Raw genomic sequence first — 10,974 nt, forward strand, 5'->3', positions numbered from 1 at the left:
ACCATGCCGGGCTATCTCGCAGCGCGTCAACAATCCCGTGTCGTTAACTGGGTCAATGCCAGTGTTACGAGCCAGACAGCGCCCCGCCCCCTCGCGGGACAATAAGCAGGCTTTCCAGCTGACAGCGGTTCCAGGAAGTGCTGTGCCGGCTTATCTGAGCCGGCAGGCCTAACGCGACGGCCTGCCTTTCCCGGAAAGCATAGGGGAGGGCAGGCACGCGTCACCTGGGAAGCCTAGCCTCGCCTCACCTCCGCCCTTGTCTTCCGGCCGTTGTGCTAGCAGCGGGAAAAGCCGGCCATTTACAGTTCTCCGGCCCGTACGCTCGCTAACGAGATGCCTCTCCACGGAGGAAAGTCACGCGCCAGGTGCCACAAAAGAATAATTACTGGCGCAGAACTTCTCTAGGAGTCAAACCGAAGAGCATTTTCGCCTTAAGCAACTCAGAAAAGGTCACTTCTCTTTCACCCAGACATGTTTTACTACTTTGTCATCTTCAGTGTTTTTAGGATTCCGTACCCAGTCGGTGTTACCCATCTCCACGTATGTCAAGACCTCTTCTTCTCAGTAACAGGTAGAGGTATAAAGTTGAAATTTATGTCACGTGTAAGGTCTACGCGCACTTGTCTGTGTAAAAAATTTAAACTTCTAAGTCAATGCAACCGTCGCAAACTCACTCATCAAAACCTATCTGGTATTTCAAATGGTTCAAATAGCTCTGAGCACTATGAGACCTAACATCTGAGGTCATCAGTCCCCTAGAACTTAGAACTACTTAAACCTAACTAACCTAAGGACATCACACATATCCATGCCCGAGGCAGGATTCGGACCTGCGACCGAAGCGGTCGCGCGGTTGCAGACTGAAGCGCGTAGAATCGCTCGGCCACACCGAATCTGGTATTTCCTTTTGACTTAGAGTCGTGAAATTTCACAAGAAGTAAGGTTTCAAAGTACAAGCAAAGAGGAAAAAACTGAAAATTGTTTATTTGTAATTATATCCCATAAAAAATTGCATTCGTAATCCGAAAACTGTCGCAGGAACTACTGTACGAATTTTGATCTGGTTTTCAGTAATAGGTAGAGTGATTCAGGAGGAAGGTTTATGCGTCAAATTTTACAAAAAATGTTTCGTGCCAGTCGGCTGAGCTACGATGAAGCAAAGTTCTCTGCCACTATGAAAATGATGCCTTTGCCATCTAGCGATGATAGGCATAAGGTCGCCCGACTACTGCGCCATGCCGGCGCTGTCATCATAGGTCCTTTACAAAGTGCTCATTCCACATACAAACAATTCCTGACAGTCTATGCCTATGACACATAAAGCACCTGTAATGTTTCAAAGCAAAGTAATACTAGTAGTAGCATTGACAGACAAATTACAGTTATCTGGCATGTTGTTTACTTTTTCTAATGTAGATTTTTATGCTTATTTCAAATCTGAACACAGTTTTGCTCTGTCACGTCAGATTTTGAAACTATCGACGAAAATTCTCGTTGAAAACTGTTCATCAATTTCAGTTTTACACGGTTTTATGGCGTCCAGAGATTGCATAAATTCACCAGATCTGTTTCGTTGTATGTGCGGCTATCTAACAGAAAATTCCAATCAGAAGACTTTTGCACCGTTCCTGAGGAAAGCATATAAAAGCTGGGTACTGCTAAATCGTAAGCGCCTCAGTTCATCTGTTTGACATTAACTTGCGCGGCTGGATAAGAAAGGCAAAGAAGAACAGCCATCTGGCATTCGGAGTTCCTGTGACACGGCGTGAGTCAAGCAACCACAGCATAGACTGTTACTTCTCTTTAGCAAATTGCACCGGATTTTCCCACAAAACTATTGCATCAACAAAAATCCAGACGTTCCCCCAGTTTCTAAACCAAACCCGATACCAGTTGCACTTACTGAATATGCAGTTGCAGAAACGCAAGAAGAAAGTTCTCTTTCAGCTTCCAGCTTCAGCTTATCAGACCCTGACTGCCAGTCTGGAACAACGCCGACCTATGTGACCGTGTACGGGACCTGGCACCATGTAAGTGTATGAAAAATTTCAGAGCATGTTTCGACATATCGGACTGGACAATTCCCTTGTTAGTGTGCTGCATACTACATAGCGAAAGTAGGGAGGGAAATGCCTAAATCATTAGCGGTGGCAACCAGGGATGAAATTTCGGCCTTAAAAGATCCTTAATTTTTTACAGAATTCTTGAGCTATCTCCACCATCGTCTGCTTTTTATACAGGTGCAACGACGACGGTAATAGTAAGGCACGGAGAGAACGAAATAACTTTCAAATGATCTTCAATGTCGTGATACCGCTGAGCATTCAAGAAGCATGCACAGGCAATTGCGCTTGTTATATTTTGCTTAAGTCAGCATCAGTAAAGAATGTGCTTAAGGCAACAAAGACACCATTATGAACGAAGTCCTGTAATAGTGCTAAGAGAAGCAAGATGTTCCTTCTCCAATATTGCAGAAAGTCTTGCCAGGAATGTAGCCACTGTACGTTGTAACCTCCCCGCAAGAAATTAGACAATAAAAAAATGTTACTTTTGAATACATTATGGGCACAGCAGTGATCAATGTCTTATAAATAATTACTATTAAAAACAGTCTTGATCACGATTTATTTAACAAGGTGACCGGTTTCAACCACTACTGTGGTCATCTTCAGACCATTGAGTAGGAACCTCTTTCTGTTGAAGAATCTTTCTTCAACAGAAAGAGGTTCCTACTCAATGGTCTGAAGATGACCACAGTAGTGGTTGAAACCGGTCACCTTGTTAAATAAATCGTGATCAAGACTGTTTTTAATAGTAATTATAAAAAATGTTAAATGGAAATGGAGCCAAGTGTAACCTCCCCACAGGAAATTAAAAGGTCAATGATTATAAAAATGTGCCAAATGTTGTCTTCCCACAAAATTGAATAATAAAAATGAGTCAAGCGTAACCTCCTTGCAAAATTAAGGAATAATAATGGCCCAAATGTAAACTCCCCACAAACATTAACGAATGAAGATTACTCATTAAACCCACAATAATGTTAATTAAATAATGAACCATGAACTGAATGTAACATCTCAACACAAATAATTAAACCTGATAAATCTTATAAGGGCAGCAACGCTGACCTTCGGCCCTGTGAAATAATTAAACCTGATAAATTCTTACCTCAGTAAAACTGCATCTATATCTGCTCTTATTTAAAAAAAAAATTTCCGGCGCAGCTCCGTGCAATGCTGGCCCATATTAAATTTTGATTCTCGGAGGGAATGCATAGGAAATATTATTTAACTTGAAATGAATCTTTTTCTTTAAATTAATTACTTTATAAAAGGTTATTATTGTGGCATTTTCTGAACAAATTAATTACAATTAACATACGTTATTAGCTGAGCGCAATGCTGCTTCATTACCTTCTACAATAGTACACATCGTCCACCACAATCCTGACCAGATTCGGAAGAACAGCACGCCGTCGACTCATGCCGACGCCCGCTCAGTAGAACCGTCCACTACTGCCGACTGACTACTGCTACTGCAGACAGAGTGCAACTACTGTTCCTGCCGACTCGCTACACGCAACTGCACCAGACTGCTACTACTGTCCAACTGTCTACTCCCTCTGCCGACTCGCCACACGCTAGTACTGTCGTCTCGCGCGGTCAAGCGCAGACTAGCAACGATAAATCTCTGGTCAGAGATTCTGTCATGCCTCGCCATCGCTGGTAATGAATACATACGTGTTTCAACGTGATTGCTGGCAGTGGTGGTCACCAGAATGCATGGTCCCAAGAATACCGGACGGGCATGTGGCACTGCGAGAGGAAGGTCCATCGTTTTCAGAGTACGGCTCTGGCGCAACGTACTGCGCCTGTAGCTGCAATCTACGCTGGAGTCGGCACCACAGGGACACAACAAACTGTTACAAATCTGTTACTTCGAGGACAGCTCTAAGCCAGACGCCCTACAGTGTGCACTTCACCTATCCCAAACCATCGTCGTCTGCAACGTACGCCCCCTTGAGCTAAATGCAGCGTGGCGGAATGCCACGTCACGGGGCTGGGTTCGATTCCCGGCTGGGGCAGGAGATTTTTCTCCGCTCAGGGACTGGGTGTTGTGTTGTCCTTATCGTCATTTCAATCCCGTCTCCGACGCGCATGTCGCCCAATGTGGCCTCTAATGCAACAAGTAGTTGCCCTCGGTGGCCGAATTTCCCCGAATGGGGGACTCCCGGCCCACAATGCCGTATCGCACTTCCATTTTTGTCGTCTGCAACTTCAGTGGCGCCAAGCGAGAGCTCACTGGAGGGCACGACGGAGGTCTGTTGTGTGTTCGGTTCTGCTTCGGTGCCAGTGATGAGCGTGCCTTCTTTAGAAGGAGACCACTTGAGGAGCTGCAACCAACCTGCCTGCGTTATAGACACTGGAGGTATGGTCCGAGGCGGGAGGTCTCTCGTGGTTATCCCGTGCACCCTGACTGCAAAGTGGTTCATCAGTCTGGTGATTCGATCTGTTGGGCTGCCACTCGTGGACTGCATTTCCAACAGAATTAAGCTCGCCCACGTACCACTTGTCGCATACTTAGAAAATGCAACGAACAGAACTGTTGGCCGGCAATTTTATGTGGGCTCACGAGGTATCATGTGAGCTCACTTTGAGAAGCGGCGAGACGTGGCATGGCATTGGTGGGGTCATACGAGGCCCCAAAGGGCAGTGGCCGGAAGCGCCAATGTGAAAGGGACTATGCAGCCTGACACACAGATAAAAATAATTTTAAAAAAGCAGCTAGAACAAAACGGTAGCAATAGTAATGATTAACAAAAAAGTATCAATAAAAGAGAAGACAACTAAAAGGTGAAGAGTATATATGTATCCATATTTCGTTTCTAAGTATTTTGCAGGCCTAACTCGAGAAGTTTGAACTGCACCAACCACCGAGGGGAAGAAGACGTCCCTCGAGAAAGAAGATGCAGCAGTCCGCGGGAGAGTTCAGTACAGACTGTGGTCCAGAAGGGACCTGCACGTGTAGTATTCGCTCTGGCGCTACTCGCGCTCATGGGATTTTGCAATTAGGAGTACTTTCAGTCAAGTTATTATCGAATTCTTGCTCAGATTAGCAATTAAAGATTGTAATTATTCAAAGCTTGTGTTTGCACAGCTCTTTCAAACTTCCAGGTAGCATCTCTACGTTAGCTGACTGGACGGACTTTCTCCAGTCTCCAATGCTACTGAGCGTCTAGACCGCTCGCTGGACATGACACACTGTTGCAACCCAACATGCTTTACAGAGCATCGGCATGTTGCCTTGGCCTCCTCAGTCACCAGATCTGTCTCCAATTGAGCACATATGGGACATCATCAGATGACAACTCCAGCGTCCTGCACAAACAGCATTAATTGTCCCTGTACTGACCGACCAAGTGCAGCAGGCCTGGAACTCCATCCCGCATACTGATGTCCGGCACCTGTACAACACAATGCATGCACATTTGCACGCTTGCATGCAATATACTGTCCTTTACACCGGTTATTAATGTACCAGCATTTCACGTTTGCAATGGCTTGCCTCGCACTTACATTAACTTGTGAGAGGCAAATGTGTTCTTAAAATTGCATAACTCCACATTCATTATTTTTCGGTGCTGCGATTTTTTCCGTCAGAATATTATGTCAATCCATTTCTAATTGGTAATTGGAGGAAAGGGAAGAAAATGCCATATGAAAATAGGGGGAGAGAAAATAGAGCCAGTGAATAACTTCCATTACTTCGGAAGTGTAATAATGGCTGATATGTACCGCTCAACAGAAATTAGGAAAAGAATTGCAATGGCAAAAGAAGGATTCAAGAGGAAACAGAAATTAATTTTTGGACCACTAAACAAAGATCTGAGAGAAAGGTTTGCGAAACGTTACATCTGGAGCGTTGCACTATATGGTGCGGAGACCTGGACATTGAGGAAGAAAGATGAAAGAAGATTGGAGGCACTAGAGATGTGGACATGGAGAAGAATGGAAAAAGTGAAACGGGAAGACCGAGTAACGAATGAAGACGTATCAAGAAGAGTTGGAGAAGAAAGAAACATTCTGAAAGTCATCAGAAAGAGAAAACGGAACTGGATTGGACATTGTTTGAGGAGGGATTGTTAACTGAAGGAAGGAATAGAAGGAATGGTGGAGGGAAAAAGGGGAAGAGGAAAAAGAAGATATCAAATGCTGGACAATATCAAAGGAATCAAATATTCAGAAATGAAAAGACTGGCTATGGACAGACAACAGTGGAAGAGGCTTAACCCATGACAAGACCTGCCGTAAGGCATAATACCGTAGCACTGTTGTTGTTGTTGATGTTGTTGTTGTGGTCTTCAGTCTTGAGACTACTTTGATGCAGCTCTCTATCCTACCCTATCCTGTGCAAGTTTCTTCATCTCCCAGTACTTACTGCAACCTACATCCTTCTGAATCTGCTTAGTGTATTCATCTCTTGGTCTCCCTCTACGATTTTTACCCTCCACGCTGCCCTCCAATGCTAAATTTGTGATCCCTTGATGCCTCAGAACATGTCCTACCAACTGGTCCCTTCTTCTTGTCAAGTTGTGGCACAAACTCCTCTTCTCCCCAATTCTATTCAATACCACCTCATTAGTTATGTGATCTACCCATCTAATCTTCAGCATTCTTCTGTGGCACCACATTTCGAAAGCTTCTGTTCTCTTCTTGTCCACACTATTTATCGTCCACGTTCCACTTCCATACATGGCTACGCTCCATACAAATACTTTCAGAAACGACTTCCTGACACTTAAATCTATACTCGATGTTAACAAATTTCTCTTCTTCAGAAACGCTTTCCTTGCCATTGCCAGTCTACATTTTATATCCTACTCCCCAAATAGCACCATACTACTACTATTTCTAATTATTATTATTAAGTTATATGCATCATTACACTTAGTTTTTTTGTATAATTGTCACAGTCACACAGCAGCCTCTACAACCGACAGGACCTTCGGCGTTGTTAGACCGTGTCGCAGCATGAGCGGGACAGCTGCGACGATCACCTGATCTAGCGCTGAACGAGAGCACTCAAATGTTACCACAGTCGCTGCTCAGAGGATGCCTTTCCAACCTTTTGGACCTGGTATCATTTGATTATGTCGTTGCATAAACACAGCAGCCAACCCCCACAAGAGTACTGCTACTCACTGACGCATGTAACTATCAGTGGTTGTAAACGTAGGTTTGGCACCTGTCAATGGCTCTGAAGTAATTATAGCGGTAGAAAATGGTCTTGGCAACGGCCTTTCCGCAGTGGATACACCGGTTCCCGTGAGATCACTGAAGTTAAGCACTGTCGGACGTGGTCGGCGCTTGGATGGGTGACCATACAGGCCGCCATGAGCTGTTGCCATTTTTCGGGGTGCACTCAGCCTCGTGATGCCAATTGAGGAGCTACTCGACCGATTAGTAGCGGCTTCGGTCAAGAATACCATCATAACGACCGGGAGAGCGGTGTGCTGACCCCACACCCCTCCTATCCGCATCCTGCACTGAGGATGACACGGCGGTCGGATGGTCCCGGTAGGCCACTCGTGGCCTGACGACGGAGTGCTTTAGTAAATTTGGTATGAGTGAGGCTATCTACGCAGTATAATGAAGTATATAGATTAGACGATACGATATTGCAGTGGCTGTGCTATTCCGAATTACGATGCAAGTTCCTTTGGACATGCATGCAGGCATGCGATAAGCGGGAAATGAGGGTTCGAATCCCGGCCCAGCACTAATTTTCACTGTCGTCATTCAATTCTAACAGCTGATTGTTGTCCATATTCGCAATTCCCAATACATTTAATGTAAAACTTTGAACATAGCTGCTAAGGTTCAGTGACCGTGTCAGAATTATATTTTAACAAATAAGCCCTCGGTCACAAATATTAAGTCAAAATTGGCCTGGTTTCGACGCTACTATGAGCGTCGTCTTCAGAATTAGGCTAACTGTACTAAAACATTAGGTATATAGTACATTAATAAAATTAAAGTTTGTACTGACTCGAAAAGATGCAGTACTTACAAGTCACATATTAAAAAAGATTCGCTCTCGAGACATCCAGTGTGCTGGTGCCTAGAAGCAGCATATATTAATGGTGTGTAAGGTACAACATAAAACCCACCAAATACGGGCTTCTACTCAACAAGACAAGTACACCATGGCGTCTGGCTGCGACGTCATGAACACTTGTGAGATGGCGAGCCGCTAAGGGCTGCTCGTACTGTGATCAAGGGTTACACAAGTGTTCATGACGTCGCCTTTCCGGTTTAGATCTTTTTTAATATGTGACTTGTAAGTATTGCATCTTTTCGAGTCAGTACAAACTTTAATTTTATTAATGTACTATATACCTAATGTTTTAGTACACTTAGTCTAATTCTGAAGACGACGCTCATAGTAGCGTCGAAACCAGGTCAATTTTGACTTAATATTTGTGACCGAGGGCTTATTTGTTAAAATACATTTAATGTATTTCATAACGGCTGTAGTCACTGCAGTGCCTATTCCTCCTCAACAAATCGTACCAATAACGATTCGCTCTCGAGACATCCAGTGTGCTGGTGCCTAGAAGCAGCATATATTAATGGTGTGTAAGGTACAACATAAAACCCACCAAATACGGGCTTCTACTCAACAAGACAAGTACACCATGGCGTCTGGCTGCGCGCCTCAAGCTTTCTGCTTGTGACGTAGGGAGCGTTGTCGCTTCCTGTCGATTCTACGTTACGTGACACCTCGCCGAAATACCGCAGAAATTATTTTGTGTTTCACGTGACGACATGGCTTCTCAGAGTGAAGTAACCGCAAGCGACGTCACAAAAACCCGTAGAGCGCCACGCCAACGTTAGCAAACTTGTCAGGTGTGCAGATGGCTTAACGAAGACACGCCACGTGCGCGGGGAGCTACAACCTCGCTATGAGGCTGCGACGCGGCGTGCCTTACGAGTCATTTCCTGTGCTAAGCAAGGGCGCCCAGATAGGCGCTGCACAAGCGTCGGCAGTAAAAGAATCACACGTGGTACTGCTTTTGTATACCTGAAAAAAAATCATAGTACGATTAATTATTAAAATGTAAGATTGATAAGTAAACTGAAGAATGACGCATTATCTACAGTTTCAAACTGTTCGGATGCGCAAGGAATGTCCAGACAGACATGTCATTATCTGGCATGCGAAACAAACAGAGTATGTCACTTACAATGGATTCTGGTAGCCAAAAGTCAAAGGAAGGGTTGTTCCATTTGAAGATGCGTACGACGCTCGAAGGTTGCGGCTAGATACGGCGCATTATGCAGTTGTAGACACAATATCTGTACACTCTGTAACAGACAGACGTGTAGTGAACATGCCAGCACGTCCCTAGTTGCCGACTGAGAACGTGCAAGAGGCATGTCGCAAGCTACACAAGAATTAGGCTTCTGAGACAAACGGTATCGAGAGTGGATCTTCACCAACGCATAGAGAGCGCGGCCTCACATGTAAACGGTATCATGGGATGTTCCACAAATGGACGCAGTGTCGCACTCCTCATATAGGGTTGCCACGTCCAAAAATAGAAAATCCAAACTGGGCGTTTATTTAACCGAACATTTTTCCCTAAGATCCGGATAACCTATTTTAAATAGAAATCGAGTCAGCTGGATATTTTCAGTCGTTTATTAATAATCAATTACATTCAGTTTTTGCGAAATCAACCATAAACGCGATTAAAGTAAGAAAAAGAACGTGTATAAGTAGCCTTATAATTTGGCAATTATGGCAGTGACTAAGTGCTCAGCCTTGTTAATTATGTTTGATGAGTTAAGCCTACGACTGACAACAAAGGACGCACACACAACACTAGCACTACTGGTATATCTATCATTGCAGTATATCTCCTCGCACTTGCGACATGTACTTGGAAATGGCGACTTAAAAAAAACTAAACTAAACTCTGTCCGAACAAGCCTTGAAGGCCCAATGGTTCCGACCGATCGCCGCGTCATCTTCAGCCCACAGCCGTCATTGGATACGGAGGGGCACGTGGTCAGCACACCGCTCTTCTGGCCCTTGTCAGTTTTCGAGACCGGACCAGCTACTTCCCAATCAAGTAGCTCCTCAATTGGTGTCACAAAGCTTACCAACAGCGCTCGGCAGACCGGACGGTCACCTATTCAAGTGCTAGCCAAGCCGGACCGCGCTTAACATCGGTAATCTGACGGGAACATGTGTTACCACTGCGGCAAGGTCGTTGGCCTCCACTGCAAAAAGCCTAACGAAAACAGAACAGGCAGGACTAGTATATATCTGCCCAGATATGACCGGAAAAAGCTGGACACCTGACAACCCTGAACTGCAGAGCCAAAAGGGGCGGTCGCGACCTGCTGTGAGGCAGATCGCTCATTTCTACCAGAACTGTACTGAACCAAATGCACCACACAGTCTTCAGCAGTCGATGACTGATCGTGTCCCTTCTCTCACACCTCGACACATACCTCAATGACTACCATGTGGTCATGGACATGGGCTCTGGACAATGGAACAGTGGCATTGTGTATCATACTCCAATAATTATAGTTCTGAGAAATATCGGGCTGCCAAGTGATTATGTGGTGTATACCTCATGAAGCTTTTGGTCCTGTGTGTCAACAACGTTGAGTCCGGGCAGAAAGTGGGCAGCTGTGACTCGTGCTGTCATGGAATGGTCAGAATTGGACTCCATTGTCTGGCTGCAAGGACCAATGACACAGGTACGATTTGCGGATATTCTTGCAAACCATCTGTATTTCTTTTTAGCTTTGGAATAGCCTGATGGAAGTGCCGTATTTCAGCAGGACAACACGATACGTCACAGCCCTTACACGCAGTCGGCTTTGTGAACACTCCAAGGAATCCACAGCTATGGCTTGGTCCCTCATATCACCAAATATAACCCAATCTAAT

The sequence above is a fragment of the Schistocerca nitens genome, chromosome 7, assembly GCF_023898315.1.
Source record: "Schistocerca nitens isolate TAMUIC-IGC-003100 chromosome 7, iqSchNite1.1, whole genome shotgun sequence".
Classification (NCBI taxonomy): Eukaryota; Metazoa; Arthropoda; class Insecta; order Orthoptera; family Acrididae; genus Schistocerca; species Schistocerca nitens.